Source organism: Aphelocoma coerulescens, assembly GCF_041296385.1.
Source record: "Aphelocoma coerulescens isolate FSJ_1873_10779 chromosome W unlocalized genomic scaffold, UR_Acoe_1.0 ChrW_unloc_scaf_5, whole genome shotgun sequence".
NCBI classification, from domain to species: domain Eukaryota; kingdom Metazoa; phylum Chordata; class Aves; order Passeriformes; family Corvidae; genus Aphelocoma; species Aphelocoma coerulescens.
In genome coordinates this window covers 1,145,058-1,162,361 of record NW_027184084.1, presented here as the reverse complement: position 1 = coordinate 1,162,361, position 17,304 = coordinate 1,145,058, and the positions used below count along the sequence as shown (strand labels likewise).

Genomic DNA, 17,304 nt, shown 5'->3' with positions numbered 1-17,304 from the left:
TAAACTAGTAAGTACTTGTATGCCTGAGATTTTGGTAACTCGGAAAAATCTATTTGCCAATAATCCCCTGGTTGTGGCCCTACACGTATTTTCCCCATTTGGACCTGTCTTCTAACCAACGGGTTATTTTTAATGCAAATCGGGCAGGTGGCATTTATTCTTTTGGCCATTGTTATCATCGAATTAGAGAGTACTATTTTCTTTAGATATTCTACCAATGCTTCTGCACCACAGTGGAGTTTGTTATGTTCAGTTTCCATGACTACTTTCATCAATCCTACTGGCAGTATAACTTGTCCGACCGGTGTTACATACCATCCTACAACATTCCTTCTTGCTCCAGTGATTTGTGCCAACCGTTCATCCTCCGGAGAGTAGCACGGTTTCTCTTCTAAATAAGGTGCAGCGGGATTTTCTCTTGTCGGTATCAGAGCCATTTGAGTCCAGACCAATCTGGCTGCCCTTTTCGCAGCTTCATCTGCCATCCGATTCCCCTGAAATTCTTTCCCGGAGTCTGCTTGATGACCTCGGACATGCATGATCGCTACTGCTTTAGGTAAGTGTACAGCTTCCAGCAACTGAATTATTACTTCCTTATGTTTGATCTGTGAGCCTTGAGAGGTCAAAAGTCCTCTTTCTTTCCACAAAGCCCCATGGATGTGAACCACACCAAATGCATACTTTGAATCAGTCCAAATGTTTACTTCCCTGTCTCTACTAAGGACCAATGCCCTTACCAACGCCCATACTTCTGCTTTTTGCGCTGAAGTTTCCGGGGGCAGTGCTTTAGCTTCCACTATTTCTTGGAGTGTCACCACGGCATACCCTGCATACCTGGTTCCATGCTCCATAAAACTGGATCCGTCCGTGAACAGCTCCACATCGGGATCTGCCATCGGGACATCTTTCAGATCTTCACGGCTGGCATACACTTGTTCGATCACCTCCACGCAGTCATGCTCCAGTTCTCCTTCCTCTTGGGTGGACCTGAGGAATTCTGCTGGATTGAGATGGTTGGTTATTTTTAATTCAACATCATCTTGTTCCCGCAACTGAGCCTGGTACTGCATCATTCTGCTGGAGGAGAGCCAATGCCCCCCTTTTTGTTCCAAGACGGCTATGACCATGTGAGGTACATATACCGTGATGTGTTTTCCCAGTGTCAGTTTCCGTGCCTCCTGAATTAGGATTACCGTAGCAGCCACTGCTCGCAAGCACCCTGGCCACCCTCCGCTCACCATGTCCAGCTGTTTCGAGAAGTACCCCACGGGCCTCTTCCATGACCCCAATCGCTGTGTGAGTACTCCTAAAGCTAATCTCTGCCTTTCATGCACATACAATTGAAAGTCTTTTGTCAAGTCAGGCAGACCCAGGGCGGGGGCCTCTTTGAGTGCTTGCTTTAATTCCTGGAAGGCCTTGTGCTGTGTCTTACCCCACTTGAATTCGGGTTCCTTGATTGTTTCGTACAGTGGTTTGGCCATGAGTCCGAAATTCGGAATCCACAGGCGACACCAGCCGACCATTCCTAGGAAAGATCTTAATTCCTGATTATTTCGTGGTACAGGGATTGCACAGATGGCTTGAATGCGATTCACCCCTATTCTCCTGACTCCTTGTGATATTTCACATCCCAGATAAATTACCTTCTGTCGCACCAGCTGCGCCTTTTCCTTGGATACTCGGTATCCTGCCTGACCCAACATGTTTAATAGTTCAATTGTTAACTTTGAGCACAGTCCCCGCTCCTCTGTTCCCAGGAGTATGTCATCCACATATTGTAAAACAACATAAGAAAAAGGAGACTCTTTTACCTTGGTAGTTTTCCATTCCTCTAACTCCTTTGCTAGCTGGTTTCCAAAAATGGTGGGTGAACACTTAAATCCTTGTGGCAACCTGGTCCATGTTAACTGTCGCTTGCGGCGAGTGTCTGGGCTTTCCCATTCAAAGGCGAAAATGTATCGACTCTCGGGGGCCAGTGGGATGCAGAAGAAGGCGTCTTTTAGATCAATCACTGTGAACCACTGAAAATTCTCAGAAATCGATGTTAACAATGTATATGGATTGGCCACCACCGGGTGTATATCTTTAGCAATTGCATTTACTGCTCTCAGGTCCTGCACCAACCTGTATTTCCCATTTGGTTTCCTTACCGGAAAGATTGGAGTATTAAATTCCGATTCGCATTCTTGTAAAATCCCTAATGCTATAAATTGCGTGATCATTGGGGCAATTCCTTTCCTGGCTTCCAAACTAATAGGGTACTGTCGGACTCTTACCGGGTGTGCCCCTTCCTTTAATTCAATTTTTACAGGAACGGCTACTCTGGATCTGCCCGGGGTCCCTGTTTCCCATACCCACGGGACTACTGCCTGCTCTATTTCCTGGGGTATCTCCTCTGTCTTTGTCTCTTTAATCACAAAAAGTTTTGCCAGATTCCCCTCCGGGATTTCTAGTTTAGCACGCCCTTTCTCGAATATGATTTTTGCATCCAGTGCCGATAATAAATCTCGCCCCAACAAACATTCCGGGCTGCTTGGCATATATAAAAACTGGTGATCCAATTCTTTGTTTCCAAATTTGATTTCCAGTGGCCGCAAGAATGACCTCTCCACCACCTCCCCCGACACCCCTACTACTTTCACAACTGAATCACTTAACGGTCCTATTTGTTCATTGATTGCAGAGAAAGTGGCTCCTGTATCTACCCTAAATTCCCTGGGCCCCCCGTCAACTTCCAGGACCACTTTTAGATCTTTATCTAGTCAGCTCTGATTTTGATAGTTCCCCATCATAAAGGCTTGAGCGACACCTTGTGGTCCTGGCGCGAAAGGGTTTAACCCATCATTCGCATTCATTCCCTGATTCATGGGATTCCTTCCTGGAAAGTTACTCATCGGTGTCCCCATCCCCAAATTGAGGGGGCACTCATTCTTCCAATGACCTTCGGCGAAGCATCGGGCGCACTGATTGGGCCCCAATTTACCTCAACCCCTGCCCATCATCTGGTTCCCTACATTCTGATTCACAAATCCTCCGAAACCACCTCTTCCCATGCCCCCGTTTCCTCTGCCTCGTCCCCTCCCCCGGCCTCTCACATTCATCTGACTTGCCTGTTGTAACACTGCCAACATGCTTGCTTGTTGCTTCTTCACTGCCTCTTTCTCTCTATTATTATACACTTTCCACGCTACTTCAAGCATTTTCTCCAAGTCCCGAGTGTCATTCCCTTCTAGCTTTTGTAGCTTCCTCCTAATATCCTCCTGTGACTGTCCCATAAATATCAAGGCCATTTGTAGTTTTCCTGCCTCCGATTCCACGTCTAAGTCTGTATACCTCCGTGCTATTTCTTTCAGCCTCTCCAAGAACGCAGATGGTGACTCTGCCTTATCCTGTCTTACCGCATACAACTTAGACCAATTTAAAGTCTTTGGGATTCCCCTCTGAATTCCTTCCACCAACAGCTCCTGATAAACCTGCAACCTATGATACTCTTCTGCCAAATTAGGGTTCCATTCTGGATCTTCCCTTGGTACTATTTCATTCACATTCCCTATTCCTTGTAGTGCTGGTGCTTGCAACTGAATCATGTCCCTTGCCCGATTAGACATAGCTTTAAATACCATCTCCTTTTCCGTAGAATCCATTATTGAATCTAGCAACACCTGTAGGTCATTCCAGTCCGGATTCTGTGTCTTTATTACCATTTTCACCACCCGAGCCACCTTTTCAGGATTTTCTCTATAAGCTCCAGCAGATTGCTTCCAAATTATTAAATCATTGGGGGAAAACGGAACTTTCACTCTGACCCGATCCCCTGTTGGTCCAACTGCTTCTCGCAATGGGGCCATTAGATGTGCTCGAGAAGCGCTTTTTCCCCTGTCCAGACGCCCTCTGCGAGTACGCTGGGAGAGCGGAGTTCGGGATTGTTCCCTCCCTCTCTCCCTGGGTTCGGGAGTTCGGGATCGTTCCCTCTCTCCTTCCTCGGAGTCAGATTCCTCTTCCGAAGAATCTGAGTCCGGGAGGGGGAGGTTGATTGGGTCGGATGGTGATACCAACAAAGACACATCCTCCTCAGGCTCAGAGAACCGTACCCTTCGCTCTTTACAACCCACGCATTCTTCTGGTTCCGTTTCTAACACCATCATTCCACATTTCCTCTGCCAATCCTTTTTTCCTATTAGCTGATAGAACAAATCCAAATAGGGTATCTCATCCCACTTCTCATTTTCCCGTAGGTACCGCATCATGGGGGTTATAATTTCAGAATTAATAGTGCCATTCCACGGCCACTGCATCCCCCCAGTTTCATATTCAGGCCATACCTTATTACAATAATCAATCAATTCTCTTTTCCACAGCTCCCGTCCCAATTTACCCTCCTTCCAATGACTTAGCAAACACCCGAGGGGAGAATCCTCCGGAATATCCTTATCTGAACTTGACAAAGCCCGAAACACCCGCAACGGCATCATTCCAGAGGTATGCAACCACACAATAACACACACACACCTAGTAACACACAGACTAATACCAATACCAATTACCACAATATCCAATTCCCTCCTTGCTTATCTCGTCGCCGCGAGAAGCAAGGGCTGGCTCTGCAAAGCTTTCGCTCTGTCTGACGGCCAGCGCCTAGGCTTTATAATCCAAACCAATGCCCCAACCCTGCGAGTAGAGACTCGTCTTACCGGGCAGGCTACCACCACCGGTTTAAAAGGAATAAAGCACCTTGTGGGCTTACCTCACGGTTGTCCGTCGGACGCGGGGTCGGGCACGGGCTGATGTCTCCCCAGAAATCACCTGGTGCCGGCACGGAGCAGATCACCCCGCGAACCGCCCCTACGACCCCCGGAGTCCTGCCGCGGTCGCCAGAAAACTGTTGCCCACCGACCACAAACACAAACCAACAGAGAGTCAGTTTATGCGGTGCTTTATTCAGGGCCCGGGGACCTGGGGACTAGTGTCCCAAATCAGGCTTCCCAAAGGCCTATCGTTTCACTCAGCTCTTTATACAGTTTCAAACATTGGCACACATACAAGATTTAATCTTCAAAGTAAAACATACATCACAAGGATTAACAATTGATAATCATACCCTAAGCCATATATCTTTATGGTTGTCTAGTCTTAGATAATGCTCAACGAGCTCCTACCACTGAAATCCCCCTTACATGCAACATATATCAACCCAGAACAATTTACTTTTAGACAGGTTCACCGTGCCCAGCTAATTCACTAACGGGTTCACCATGCCCAGCTAATTCACTATTCCTAACCTCCCCACCCAGTACATTCCATTCCTGTTTCCTCAGAGAACTATTTCTACACCTGAGGCCTTACAGCCTAGCAGAGCCTTAGCCTTACTACTTCTAAAATCCAATATCCTATCCTTTTTGTAACAGTAGCAATCTGGAAGAATGATGGTTGCAGTCCTCTGAAGCGGTGATCCTGTGGAAAAAGGGTCTGCTCTTCCTCAGAAGGTCCAGTAGTGGCTGTGTAGCTCCTGTCCTCTGGAAATCCAGTGGAAAAGGGTTGTCTCTAGTGTTCAGAGTCCCAGATTATATCCACGAATGGATGCTTGGTTCCTCCCTCTGGATGGAGCATCTCACAATGTGAGATAATGAGTCATGAGGCCAAGTGTTGATTAGGCTCATTAACAGAAGATAGTCCAGAGGGAGTTATCTCTGAGTCATGAGGCAGGACAATGATGGGCCATTAACAGAAAGATAGTCTGGGGGGAGGAGGCAAGGAAACACTGCCCCACCTGATTTCAACAGCTCATGAGGATGGTAATAGAATACACCTCAACCCAGGACATTATCCACCCCTTATTCTATTACCATCTACATCATCCCAAATCAATACCTTCCTTAAACTCTAAACACACATACATATATATACATACAATGAAACCCTACACACAATTCTCACCTAAGATTAGGTCTCCTTGTGGTACACAACGGGTTTCCCCATCTTTCTGCATTACCCACCAAGTGCAACCAGGTCCTTGAGCAAAGACAATCCCACGGATGGGTTTGCCTTTGCCTGAGGTGGGATTAATCCAAACAGTCTTTCCTAAAATACCTCTCAGGTGTACCACAGGGACTCTATCCACTGTGTGCAAGGGTTCAGACTCGGCAGGACCAGCTCGATTGATGGACCCTCGGGTATTGACCATCCCGGTGGCCTTTGCTAAGTTCACTTCCCAATTTTTGAAGGTCCCCCCACCAAGTGCCTTTAGGGTGGTTTTAAGTAGTCCATTGCAGCGTTCAACTTTTCCAGCAGCTGGTGCATGATAAGGAATGTGATATATCCATTCGATACTGTGTTCTCTGGCCCAGGTGTTGATGAGGCTGTTCTTAAAATGAGTCCCGTTGGCTGACTCGATCCTGTCGGGGGTGCCATGTCTCCACAGGACTTGCTTTTCCAGGCCCAAGATGGTGTTCCGGGCTGTAGCATGAGGCACAGGGTAGGTCTAGAGCCATCCAGTGGTTGCTTCAACCATGGTCAACATGTAGCGCTTGCCTTGGCGGGTTTGGGGAAGGGTGATGTAATCAACTTGCCAGGCTTCCCCATACCTGTACTTTGACCATCGTCCACTGTACCACAGAGGCTTCACCCGCTTGGCCTGTTTGATTGCAGCACAGGTCTCCCAACTGTGGATGACCTGTGAGATGCTGTCCATGGTAAGGTCCACCCCTCGGTCACGGGCCCATTGGTATGTTGCATCTCTCCCCTGATGACCAGAGGCATCATGGGCCCAACGAGCTAGGAATAATTCTCCCTTGTGCTGCCAGTCCAGATCCACCTGTGATACTTTCACCTTGGCAGCTTGGTCCACCTGCTCGTTGTTGCGATGTTCTTCATTAGCCAGACTCTTGGGTATGTGCGCATCCACGTGTCGAACCTTCACGGTCAGCTTCTCTACTTGGGCGGCGATGTCCTGCCGAATTTCAGCGGCCCAGATGGGTTTCCCTCTGCGCTGCCAGTTGGCTTTTCTCCAGCGAACCAGCCATCCCCACAGAGCATTAGCTACCATCCACGAATCGGTGTAGAGATAGAGCCTCGGCCACTTCTCTCGTTCAGCAATATCCAAAGCCAGCTGGAGGGCTTTAAGCTCTGCAACCTGACTGGATCCACCTTGTCCCTCGGTAGCTTGTGCAACTCATCCTGGGGGGGCTCCATACTGCAGCTTTCCACTTCCGCGGGAACCATCAGTGAAGAGGGCATAACGTCTTTTAGTCTCTGGTAGCTCATTATATGGTGGGGCTTCCTCAGCGTGAGTCACTTGCTCTTCCTCTTCTTCAGAAGATAATCCAAAAGTCTCACCTTCAGGCCAGTTTGTTATAATTTCCAGAATCCCAGGGTGATTCGGGTTTCCAATACGGGCACGCTGTGTGATGAGAGCAATCCATTTGCTCCATGTGGTGTCGGTGGCGTGATGCGTGGAAGGAACCTTTCCCTTGAACATCCAACCCAGCACCGGTAGTCGGGGTGCCAGAAGCAACTGTGCTTCTGTGCCAATTACCTCCGAGGCAGCTTGGACTCCTTCATAGGCGGCCAAGATTTCCTTCTCTGTGGGAGTGTAGTTGGCGTCAGACCCTCTGTACCTTTGGCTCCAGAATCCCAGTGGTTGGCCCCGAGTCTCACCAGGCACCTTCTGCCAGAGGCTCCAGGACAGACCATTGTTCCTGGCTGCAGAGTAGAGCATGTTCTTCACCTCTGGTCCTGTCCTTACAGGGCCAAGGGCTACCGCATGAGCGATTTCCTGCTTGATCTGGGCGAAGGCTTGCTGCTGTTTGGGGCCCCAGTGGAAATCGTTCTTCTTGCGGGTAACCAGGTAGAGAGGGCTCACGATCTGTCTGTACTGGGGAATGTGCATTCTCCAAAAACCTATGGCACCTAGGAAAGCTTGTGTTTCCTTCTTACTGGTCGGTGAAGACATCGCAGTTATCTCATTGATGATCTTGTTGGGAATCTGACGTCACCCATCTTGCCACTTTACTCCCAGGAACTGGATCTCTCGCGCAGGTCCCTTGACTTTGCTCCTTTTGATGGCAAAGATGAGTTCCAGGAGAATCTGGATGATTTTCTCTCCTTTCTCAAATACTTCCTTTGCTGTGTTTCCCCACATGATGATGTCATCGATGTATTGCAGATGTTCTGGAGCCTCACCCTTTTCCAATGCAGTCTGGATCAGTCCGTGGCAAATGGTGAGACTGTGCTTCCACCCCTGGGGCAGTCGGTTCTAGGTATATTGCACGCCCTTCCAGGTGAAAGCAAACTGGGGCCTGCATTCTGCTGCCAAAGGAATGGAGAAGAAGGCATTGGCAATGTCAATAGTGGAGTACCACTTTGCTGCTTTGGACTCCAGCTTGTACTGGAATTCCAACATGTCCAGCACAGCAGCGCTCAATGGTGGCATGACTTCATTCAGGCCACGGTAGTCCACCGTCAGTCTCCATTCTCCACTGGACTTACACGCTGGCCATATAGGGCTGTTGAAAGGTGAATGGGCCTTGCTGACCACCCCTTGGCTCTCCAACTTGCGAATCATCTCATGGATGGGAACCACAGAGTCTCTGTCGGTGCGGTATTGCTGACGGTGCACTGTTGCTGTGGCGATTGGTACCTGTTGTTCTTCAACTCTTAGCAGTCCCACGGCAGAGGGGTCATCTGAGAGGCCAGGCAATGTGCTCGGTTGTCTGATATCTTCTGTCTCCACAGCAGCTATTCCAAAAGCCCAACGATGTCCTTTTGGGTCCTTGAAATATCCATTTCTGAGATAGTCTATGCCGAGAATGCACGGGGCCTCGGGGCCACTCACGGTGTGGTGTTTCTGCCACTCGTTCCCAGTTAAACTCACTTCAGCTTCCAGTACAGTCAGCTGCTGGGATCCTCCTGTCACCCCAGAAATAGAAATGGGTTCTGTTCCCACATACCTTGATGGTATCAGAGTACATTGAGCGCCAGTGTCAACCAAAGCCGTGTATTTTTGTGGGTCAGATGTGCCAGGCCATCGGACCCACACAGTCCAAAAGACCCGATTATCCCTTTCCTCTACCTGGCTAGAGGCAGGGCCCCTCTATTCCTGGTCATGGTGCATGTTGCTCCCTTCCCGTGAATACGTTCCTGAGGTCCCTTCAAGACGATCGGTCATATTATCATTCCTATACCGTCTGGAGTTCTGTGTGCAAGAGACCGGAGCAATGTTGACTCTAGATGCGCTTCTTGTGGTAGTTGTCCCTCTTTTTAGTTCACGTACCCTGGCCGCTAAGGAGGAGGTGGGTTTTCCATGCCACTTACTCATGTCTTCTCCATGTTCCTGAAGGAAAAACCAGAGATTACCTCATGGGGTGTATCCCCTCTCCCCGGTTGGGGGACGCCGACTCCTAATGGCAGAGACTCTTGTTGGTTCTGGCGAGATGAGGTAAATCTCTTCCTTAAGTTCCTTTTTCAATTTCTGATGGCCTTCTTCAATCAAGCTCTGGACTTGCTCAGCTGAAAGACTTGTTTCCATGGATGAGACATGGGTGCGAAACGGGGCTGCGACGGCATCCTCGTAAATCCTCAGTTTGTTCACCAAGACGCCCACCCTGTCCTCGCCTTCCCTCCATTGCAGCATTGCCAGGTAACGGGAGTATATCTCTGGTCCAAGGCGTGCGAACCTCAACCACATCTGTGACGTGCACTGGACACCATCTGGGCTCTTAGGAAATCTCTCGTCTTCTGAGAAAATGATCTCCAGCACAGCCAATTCCCTCAGGCACCGGATACCTTGTTCCATTGTGCTCCGTTTCCCTTGGTGCACCTGGAGGTCTTCTTTACAAAGGTACCTGTCCCTTACACTTGTAAGCAGTCGCCGCCAGAGGCTGAGAGTTTCTTGGGTTCTCCCGATCCCCTGGTCAATGACCACATCCCGGGACAGAGATCCCAGCTGCCTGGCCTCACTTCCGTCCAGAATGGTGTCATTGGCTGCAGCGTCCCAGATGTGGAGCCGCCAGGTCAGGATAGACTCATTCGTCTGGCGGGTGAATTCCCTCCGCAGGTCACGCAGATCACCCAGGGATAGTGACCGAGTGATGATCTCTGGCTCTGCCTCTTCTGCTGATGTGAAGGTCCTGCTTCATCCTCGTCAGTCACTATGCGGACTGATTTGCTTTTTGATTTCTTCTTCTGAATGGGGGCAACTGCAATCGGTTTAGGCTCTTCTGGTTCAGTGATTGTTTGCGTGGGGATGCTGACAGTGCTTTTGGTTCCTTTCTCCTCTGTGACAGTCTGCGTAGAGATGGACACTGTTGCTTTGCGTTTGGTTCCTTTTTCCTCTGTGTCAGTCTGCGTAGACATGGACACTGTTGTTTTGCATTTGGTTTCTTTCTTCTCTGTGACAATCTGTGTAGACATGGTGTTTGTTGCTGTGTTTTTTTCCCTCATTAATCTTGAGGATGCTGTGCCATAGCTCTGATTCTGAGCATGGTGTAGATACAAAAATGCTGCTAGCGAGGATTTTCTTGTTATTTTCTAAGTCCGTGAGAGACTTTTCTCTCTCACAGAAGAGGTAGCAGGGAATGTAAACAACCCAGACACCTGCAACCTTGAAAAGTCTTGTTTATGGTATAGTAGAAAAATATTTTGACAATGGATGTTTTAGGATTTTAGCCAATCACCCCCAAGGGGTGGCTGGCCCTTTGTCCAATTAGGCTATGAAGAAAAAAGTCTATAAAAGAGTTTGTAAAATAATTAAATGAATCAATCTTGCTGCACAACTCCTGCCTGCTTGATCTTCTCCTCCTCCTCCTCCCTATGGCTGCGGGACACGGTGCTATACCGTAGGAGCCAGGTCTGCGGTAATATTTGGTGACCCCGACGTGATCTGCACTCTCTGACGTGTCCTGCTGCTGCGAGCCAAGCCGAATCCCTCTAGAGGTACGCTGTTCTCCTTTGTCCCCCGGGACCGGGAGGTCCGACAGAACTGAGAAATGGCAAACAGCGGCTCACAAACCGAAGCTGCGATGCTGGTCTGGAAAGGTGTGTTTAGCATATTGCGCACCTCCATTCCTGAAAACTCAGTTCGGGAATTATTAGACTGGGCTACTTTAAAAGGGATTTCCATGGACAGAGATACTGCCCTGGACTTTGCCTTATGGCAGGAACTTGGCTCTGCTGTCCGACACGAGCTCCCGACTGGGGACCCAGCAGCGTTAGAATTATACAAAACCTGGCGTTCATTATTTATCCTGCTGACAGACCTTGACTGTGATAGCAGGGCTGGCTCGCCTATCTCGGTGATGAGTGACGGAGGAATGTCCGAGGGGGGCCCCGTTGACTGGGTTTCCGGGGAAAATGATAATGGATTCAGAAAAACCCCCCCGGCTCCACAGGCAGAGCTTGCGCCGGCTCACCCTGCACAATCGCAGGACTCCACAGCCCCCAGGGACCCCGCGCCGCCAGAGGCGGGGGGGTCAAGGCAGCAGGAGGGCTCACAGCCTGCCTTGCCGTTCAGCTGGGCAGCGGCCACAGCTTATCCAGTGCCGCAAATCAGCGGTTTGGCCACTTGGATGCCCAGAGAGGCTCCTAGCTCGGTTCCGTATGGACCTGGATCTAACTTCTTAGCCGGCGTAGCGCCGGGCGTGCCTGCCCCGGGACTCCCTGGGTGTGGTCCGCTGCCCTCCCTGGCGCTGGACTGTTCTGCGCAGTCGCAGAACCGAGCCATCGACCTTTTAGTGCTGCATTTGCCTTTGCTGATGGAGCTGCCAAACTTATCCCGAAGGATGGAGGAACTCCTCACACTGTTAGAGCGGCGAATGCCCGAGCCAGCGCCGCCCGCGCCGCCCGCGCCCCCCCCGCCACCTGCGGGAGACGCGGCTCCGAGCCGAGAAACGGCGCGGCCGGCGGCGAACTCGGAAGCGGCGCAGCCGCGGGAAAACCCGGCAGCGGCTGCGGAGACGCGTCCAGAGACGGCGGCTGCGGAGCAGCGGGCAGGGGGGGAAGCGCCCAGAGCGACCCCCGAGAACGGGCCGGCGGCGGCAGCGCCGGGCGCGGCTGGGGAGCGCGAAACAGCAGCGGCAGTGGCGACCGCGCCGAACGCAGCTGCTGTGCCAGAGGCGGCGGCGCCGAGAGCAGCTGTAGCCTCAGAGACAGTGGCAGCAGTTCCAGTACCAGTTCGGTCGGGGCTGGCCGAGACAGCCTCCCGTATAGAAACTGGTGCAAAAAACTGCAGCGCAGCCAGCTGCAGTCTGTCCTGTCTGTTCTGCCTCTAGCGAACTTAGCCAAAGTGCCCCTCCACGTAAATTTCTGTTCACTCCCAGCACCCCAAAGTTGCCTTTGCCTGATGATTCCTCGTCAGGCAGTGAGGCAGATGAGGTGCTGGCCCCAGGTCGTCAGGCGGCTGTAGCCGCGCGGCGAAGAAAAAGGCTGCGCCGGTCTCGCCCCTGGACCTTTCAGGACTGCACGGTAACAGTGCGTCCGACGCATTACAATCGCTTCTTAGAGTCCCTTAAGATGCGAGCATTGGAGGAGGGTGACTGGAGGTCATTAGAAATCCTTGGAATGCCATATAGATCTGAGGATTCTGGGGGTAACCGGGGAGCTGTTACACTCCATCCACAGGCGGTGCCAGAAGTTCAGGATGGTAGTGCTTCCCCTAAAGGGGAGATCCAAGCTTTCCCAGTGTATAAGGCTCTCCCAGATTCAGGGGAGCATGACAAGCATGAGGTAATTGCCTGGAAAGTTGCCCAGGACCTCCAATCCAAGGTGGCACAATATGGGCTAGGTTCTGCTGAGGTTATGCAGATAATAAGGGTGATAAATACAGATTTGCTACCTCCATTTGATATCAGACACTTAGGTCAAATTCTATTTCAACCTGTACAATTTACAGTTTTTGAGAAAACCTGGAGAAAGCTGGCCGGCAAGACTGCATTAGCAAATATGCAGCTCCCTGCTGCTGATCCTAGACAGACAGCAGGAGTGGATGCTTTGATGGGGACTGGTCCCTTCTCTGATCCCAGTCTACAGGGTAACTTGTCCTCTAGCATCCTGCAGCAAGCTCAACAGGTCGGCATGGCTGCCCTGTTGAAAACCATAGAGTTGTCTGCGCCCAGAAAGCGATATACTGAAATAGTTCAAGGCAAATAAGAGTCATTCCTCTCTTTTGTAGAGAAAGTTGCTGCTTCTCTTGAGAAGCAGGTTGAGGATGACGGGTTAAGACAGATGTTGTTAAGGCAGTTAGTGAGAGATAATGCAAACGAGGAGTGCAGAAAAATCATAGATGCCTTACCAGGGGACCCTGAGGTAACAGACATGGTCGAGGCCTGTGCTAAGGTGGGATCTGGGAACCAGAAAAGGTCTGCTTTGGCTGCGTTCCTGCAGCCTGTTCACGCATCTTCTGGTCGTGAACCAAAGCCACCAAAACAGGCAAAGAAACGGAAGCGGCCTAAGTCGAGCCAAAAAGAGAACACACCGATCCCCCAGTGCAAGAGGTGTGGCAGGCCAGGCCATTGTACGGGCTACTGTAGATCCCGGACTCATGCCGATGGTCGGCCTTTGTCGGGAAACTTCCACCGGGGTGCACGGAGGGGGAATTGCTCTCCGATGCAGTCACTCCCCCAGAGAGTGGCACAGGTACAGGCACAGGCCTACCCAGCCACCCTAGAGACAGCACCCAGGGATCAGACGGTCCCCACGGATCAGACGGGTTTGATGTCCACACCGCAGCCGCAGTCGTCCTAGACTCTAGCGGTATTTATAAGGTTCCCTTGGATGCATATGGACCCTTAGCCCAGGGATCCAGTGCGATGCTGGTGGGAAAACCTGATGTTGCCCATCAAGGAATCTTAGTGCACTCAGGAGTTATTGATTCTGACTTTAAAGGCCAGATTTGCGCTATGGTCTCCATGCAAAACCCCCCTGTAACTATTCCTGAAAAGACCTGCCTTGCTAAATTAGTGCCTTTTAAGTCTTGTGTCCCCAGGGTAGAACAAATTCAGGAAGATAACAGCAGTGGATCTACGGGACTTCCACAGGCCTTCTGGACTGCAGACATCTCTGACCAAAGGCCACATATGACGTGTACCCTGGTCCTGCCAAGCGCCCAACCACCCCGGATTCAGCTTTGAGGTTTGATTGATACGGGTGCTGATGTAACTATCATCTCCTTCTCTGCATGGCCTCCCTCATGGCCTTTAGCCCCAGTGGGATCGGCCATCGCAGGAATAGGAGGAACCACACAGAGCTATTTAAGTGAACGGCCTGTGGTGGTGAAGGATTCAGAGGGACACACAGCTACAATTAGGCCTTATGTTGCTACCACTTCCCATAACCTTTGGGGACGGGATGCGTTGGCAGTTTGGGGTGTACGGATTGGGACAAATTTTAGCAGGGGTCACTGTGTGTAAGAGCGCACAGTATCCTACACTGCCTTTGAGGTGGTTCATTAACACACCAATCCGAGTCAGACTCTGCTCAGGTAGTTGAATTAAGGGCTGTTACCATGGCTTTTCAGCGATTCTCACAGGAACCTTTGAATTTGGTTACTGACTCTGCTTATGTAGCAGATATCACCCAAGGCTTAGATTGTTCCCTTCTGAAGGAGGTGAACAATGTGGCTCTGTTTTCGCTGTTGCAAACCTTGTGGTCTGCAATTCAGGCTCGAGTGCATCCATATTACATTCTGCACATTCGAAGCCACACCAATTTACCAGGTTTTCTAACGGAAGGCAATGCCAGGGCTGACATGCTGGCAAACCCTGCATGGGTAGGGCCTCAGCCTGACAAAATTGCACAAGCCAAGGCATCGCACGGTTTCTTCCATCAAAGTGCACATACCCTGCAGAAGCAGTTTCATTTAACGCCAACCGAGGCGCGCGACATTGTCAGCGCTTGTGCTGACTGTCATGGACTCGCTGCGCCTTTGCCAGTGGGGGTAAACCCCAGAGGGCTAAAAGCCTTGCAGATTTGGCAAACGGATGTAACTCACGTCCCAGAATTTGGTCGGCTGAAATATGTGCACGTGTCTATTGACACTTTCTCCTCGGCTATGTGGGCTACTGCTCACACTGGAGAGAAGAGCCGTGATGTCATTGCCCATTGGAAATTGGCTTTCTCAGTCCTGGGCGTGCCAGCTTCTGTGAAAACCGATAATGGTCCTGCCTACGCCTCGGAGAAGACACGGCAGTTTTTACACCTATGGGGTGTAGACCATACCTTTGGTATCCCACATTCTCCTACTGGCCAAGCCATTGTTGAATGCGCTCATGGTACCTTGAAGCATGTTTTGGACAAACAGAAAAGGGGAATGCATGGAGAAACCCCACAGAGCCGACTAGCAAAAGCTTTGTATACAATTAATCACCTTACAGTACCACAAAATTCAAATAATCCTGTTATTCTGAATCATTTTTTCTCATTGCAGTCTGCAGGTGACAGACAACTGCCCCGGGCAAAAGTCTGGGTGCGGAATTTACTCACTAACCAGTGGGAAGGCCCACATGAGCTTATCGTCTGGGGTCGTGGGTATGCTTGCGTTTCCACAGATACTGGGATACGGTGGCTACCTGCAAAATGCGTTCGCCCTGACCTACGGCACCAGAGGCAGAACAGGCAACCTCTGAATGATGACCAGAACGCCAATCATCCAAATGGCGACCAGAATGTAGAGCATCAGCCTAATGACTCTTCTGATGATGACCAGGATGTCAACCATCAGGCAGATGGTCCTTCCACAAGCAGAGACTGAACTTTAAATTTCTTGTTATGGAGTCAGATAGTTAAAGCCTTAAGGACATATTTAGAATTAATAACTGATGTAGATTTCTATTTGGCATTAATAGTAGAGTTGTTATCTTATAAAACAAAAAGGGGGAATTGTAGATACAAAAATGCTGCTAGCGAGGATTTTCTTGTTATTTTCTAAGTCCGTGAGAGACTTTTCTCTCTCACAGAAGAGGTAGCAGGGAATGTAAACAACCCAGACACCTGCAACCTTGAAAAGTCTTGTTTATGGTATAGTAGAAAAATATTTTGACAATGGATGTTTTAGGATTTTAGCCAATCACCCCCAAGGGGTGGCTGGCCCTTTGTCCAATTAGGCTATGAAGAAAAAAGTCTATAAAAGAGTTTGTAAAATAATTAAATGAATCAATCTTGCTGCACAACTCCTGCCTGCTGGATCTTCTCCTCCTCCTCCTCCCTATGGCTGCGGGACACGGTGCTATACCGTAGGAGCCAGGTCTGCGGTAATAGCATGGTGTACACGGTGCAGGTTGTACAGAGAAGACAAAGCCGAACTGACAGCAAGTTTATGCTATCTTTGACATCCAGAGGGAGTTCAATATTTTCAAAAACTGCTGTGCCTGGCCTGAAAGGCTGGAAGAAACCACTCTCTTCTCCTCCCACCAGGGGCTGGGTGCGATTGTGTAGGAGATCCCAGACTTAGGAGCCCAGAGTAGGACAGCCAAACAAAACTGAGTATATATTCCGAATGGCATGCATTGCCTCCCAGGTTATTATGCTATAGACATAATAAACCAATAAAGCAATTCTCATACCATTCCCTGGTTTTAACAGGAGTAATACTACAGGCAGGTTGTTCCCCATGTGAGGAAAAATATAGAGAGAAAGATACAGTACCCATGTAGACAAGCTGAGCACCATGGTGAATAGGTTTCTGTTTAAACAAAATTGTAATTCTGACTTTTTCTCAGAGCCAGCCCCACATTGGGCACCAACTTATGTGCTGTTGCAGTGGTGATACCAAACCAGGAGTCCCGTGGAAAAGAAATATATACATGGACGGATTCTTGATAGATGTTTCAGAGATGTTTATTTCTCCAGCTGCATGGCCCGGGCTCTGCCGAGGAATTGTTACAGTCAGGACCCGAGGTGCTTTTGCCCGCGCAGGAAACACAAACCAACCAATGGGGAACGAGGCTGACCAGGGGCAGGGAAACCCCGTGTGTCTGTGCCCTCAGGGCCCCTCTTCCCAGGGCTATATGGTGGGGGGAGGAGACCCCGACATTTCACCCGTTTTATTTTAATAAAAGGAGAATGAAGGCAACTGGATAAACATAACAAGAACAGTTTCAAAACAAAACAAGCCACCCTCCTGAGTCTTTAAATATCCAAACAGATTCTGTGGAACATCTTAGGGCTGACAGAAGGGAGACAGAACTCTCTGAGCAAGCTTTGTGGGGAAACTGCAGCAGGAGAGGGTTTAATTTGTTTCCTCCCCCTTTTCATCCCCCCATCGGCATCGGAAAGGGATTTTTGGGGAAACAATTGGCAAAGGCATGGTTTTGTGAG

At 49.9% G+C, this 17,304-nt stretch overlaps 1 long non-coding RNA gene across 1 annotated transcript; it reads left to right on the top strand.

Moving 5' to 3' along the window:
* LOC138102909 (uncharacterized) lies at nt 1-15,496 on the top strand. The gene is made up of 4 exons (XR_011147609.1): nt 1-1,296; nt 4,359-4,479; nt 13,962-14,121; nt 15,416-15,496. It is a non-coding gene; the product is annotated as an uncharacterized lncRNA (long non-coding RNA).
* Nucleotides 15,497-17,304: the final 1,808 nt, after the last annotated feature.